Source organism: Carassius auratus, chromosome 5 (assembly GCF_003368295.1).
Source record: "Carassius auratus strain Wakin chromosome 5, ASM336829v1, whole genome shotgun sequence".
Taxonomy (NCBI): domain Eukaryota; kingdom Metazoa; phylum Chordata; class Actinopteri; order Cypriniformes; family Cyprinidae; genus Carassius; species Carassius auratus.
Window position 1 is genome coordinate 32,276,706 of NC_039247.1, and position 3,202 is coordinate 32,279,907.

The 3,202-nt window shown below is 34.5% G+C and overlaps 1 long non-coding RNA gene across 1 annotated transcript; it reads left to right on the forward strand.

Annotated features, from left to right (window-relative positions):
- Positions 1–1,138: 1,138 nt before the first annotated feature.
- Positions 1,139–2,927, forward strand: LOC113069572 (uncharacterized). The gene is made up of 3 exons (XR_003279760.1): positions 1,139–1,360; positions 1,984–2,050; positions 2,851–2,927. It is a non-coding gene; the product is annotated as an uncharacterized LOC113069572 (long non-coding RNA).
- The last annotated feature ends 275 nt before the right edge of the window (positions 2,928–3,202 follow it).

Here is a 3,202-nt window from a genome sequence, read left to right on the forward strand (position 1 = left end):
AGGAAAGATTGTGATCAAATAGCACACCTAGGTTCCTAACTGATGACGAAGAATTGACAGAGCAACCATCAAGTCTTAGACATTGTTCTAGGTTATTACAAGCAGAGTTTTTAGATCCTATAATTAACACCTCTGTTTTTTCGGAATGTAGCATTAAGAAATAACTCGTCATCCATTTTTTGTATATCGACTATGCATTGCTTTAGTTTTTTAAATTAGTGTGTTTCACCATGCCAGAAATATAGAGCTGAGCATCATCAGCATAACAGTGAAAGCTAACACCATGTTTCCTGATGATATCTCCCAAGGGTAACATATAAAGCGTGAAGAGTAGCAGCCCTAGTACTGAGCCTTGAGGTACTCCATACTGCACTAGTGATCGATATGATACATCTTCATTCACTGCTACGAACTGATGCCGGTCATAGAAGTATGATTTAAACCATGCTAATGCACTTCCATTAATGCCAACAAAGTGTTCAAGTCTATGCAAAAGAATGTTGTGGTAAATTGTGTCAAACACAGCACTAAGATCCAATAAAACTAATAGAGAGATACAACTACGATCAGATGATAAGAGCAGGTCATTTGTAACTCTAAGGGGAGCAGTCTAAACCCTGACTGGAAATCCTTACATATACCATTTTTCTCTAAGAAGGAATATAATTGTGAGGATACCAACTTTTCTAGTATCTTGGACAGAAAAGGGAGATTCGAGATTGGTCTATAATTAACAAGTTCTTTGGGGTTGAGTTGTGGTTTTTTGATGAGAGGCTTAATAACAGCCATTGGAATGTATACAAAAGTATAATGTGTGTATTACTGCAGGAAACATAAGATATATTCTCCAAGACTGTTCATGGTTAAGTAAGACATGTCTTCGACTGTCTTAAAGTGGCCATTGTGAGATTATTTTCATCCACATTAACATCTTGTGTATAGGGACATTGTGTGCTAAATTTAAATATGCTAGGCTTGAACCTTGCTCACATGACAAGTTATCTGATTATCTTATGGAAGTTAGTTATGCTTATTCAGCTTGTATTTTCCAGACGGTCTATTGTTTCACTTCCGCAAAATGCTGTATATATGTGCCACCCAATGCACAATAAACCTAAACTAAAAATGAACTCCACAACTCATGTGTATCATTCTTTGGTCCCTGGTACCAGCTCTCCTCTAATCAGATAGCCCAACCTGAACCAGAAATTATATTTATGATCTCGAAGACAAGAATATACAATTTATTCTTACAAATATTTACCATCTGAATATTCTCATGTGAAGAAATAGATTATAAAATGTAAGAGAAATTTGCATGGTCAAGGGAAACCATTCAGTATCTCACAAGATAAATAAGGTAGGAGAAAATTTATTTTTTGGTGATGTTCTCCAACATATGTGCTGTATATGAATTTTATGGAAATCTCATTTTCAAATTATCAAAAGTTACAGTATTTAGAACTGATGTTCCCCTTCTCTTAGTCCTTTCGTTTTGAATTTGAAGTAATGCCTCACTCAAGATTAGCCAAGTCCTTAATAATTATACTTGTTTTATTTTACTCTATGAGACCTTTCAAATTACATATAACTGACTAACTGAGCTGTATGATGTTTCTGACATATTAGAGTACATGGCACAAAAATAAAAACATATTTCATAAATTATCCGATGTTGTGTTCTATTAAAAACTATGTGTACAGTTAGAATTATCAATATTTTGTTTACTTGTCTAATTGCTGTCAGTTCACAGAATGATGTACGTGTGATTTACATGCTTATGTTTAGCGCCATTTCTCGTTATATTTAATATGAGAGAATATGTATACTGAGGGGAATGATTATGTTTACTGTACTGTTTCTGCTCTTGTAGCATCCTACCACCTTACACTAAGCACTAAGCAGAGCACACATTAAGTGTATGTGTAATATTTCTTGATCCATTAAAGAAACAGGTTGGTAACAAACTGATTTTTATTCAGTTTTCAGGACAACAGGAAAAGCCGCAGCACAATTCCGCTTCTGATTGGTGATCTACACACTCTTCTGGTGAAACTGTAACACTGCTGACACATAGTGCTTAGTTTTAGTACTGGCAAATATGGATCAAATCAGTTAAAGTAATTGAGCTCTATTCTTTGGTGAAAACCGGTGACTATCTGTCTTTGCTGGACTGCCTTGTGGACATAAAGTCGTTGTCAAATAATCCCTCCAGCACAATAATGACAAAACTGAAATTATTAATGAATACGTTTATTGATCCAGTTTATTGTCATTAGTTTTAAAGGCCTCAGTGATGAAGCTTGTCTTATGTTAAAGATCTCATCCATCCTCACTCTTAAAGCTCTTCTAATGAAGATCCCTTCTCTAATTAAAGGCTGATAGAGATTCTTCGATCACTGGTCCTCCTCACCTGTGTAATAAACTTTTGTCACATTCACAGTGTAGCTTCTCTTATGCTTTATAAATCTAAACCCAAACACAACTCTATTCTTTGGTGCTCTGCTGTGTGTAAAATTGCTTTATAAATAAAATTATCTAGCAGACAGCATTATTAAACTACACAAACTGAGCCAGTCTTTTTTTTTTTTTTAATAATGAAGCTATGATTTTATTTATCTCACAAATTCACCTTTTAATGTGGAAACCTATCACTGTCCCATCAAACATTACACAACACTATAAAACACTATATCCTCTGACGTTCAAAGCATACTGTATAGTCAAGCACAGACTTGTAGAACTACTTCAGCAGTATTTCCTGAAAACAGACTTTTTATTTTAACTGACTGAATAACAAATCAGATGAGGGTTTAGATGTCTGACTGTTATTCCTCTCATTCTGCTAGAAGTGAAAGAGATTTCAGAGCTGCTGTACAACACAACACTTCAGAGGAAGCTGAAATATCTACACATATAATCTGAGGTGGGCGTTTCATCTTTCTTTTTTTGTTTGAGTGTTGTCTTAAGATGTGTCATTGATCAGTTCCTTCTTTTTAATGCTTCATTGAAGATATTTAGATGGTTTTATTTACAGCTCTTCGTGTGGTGATTAAACAGATGATCAAATGCGTCTTTTTTCAGTGAATCACAGAAAGCTGCTCATTCTGATAGTGTTGTTCACATGCTTTGAAATCACTGTTTCTCATTTTACTGTTCATTAATGAGTCTGAGATTCTTAAAATGTATTTACATTTACAT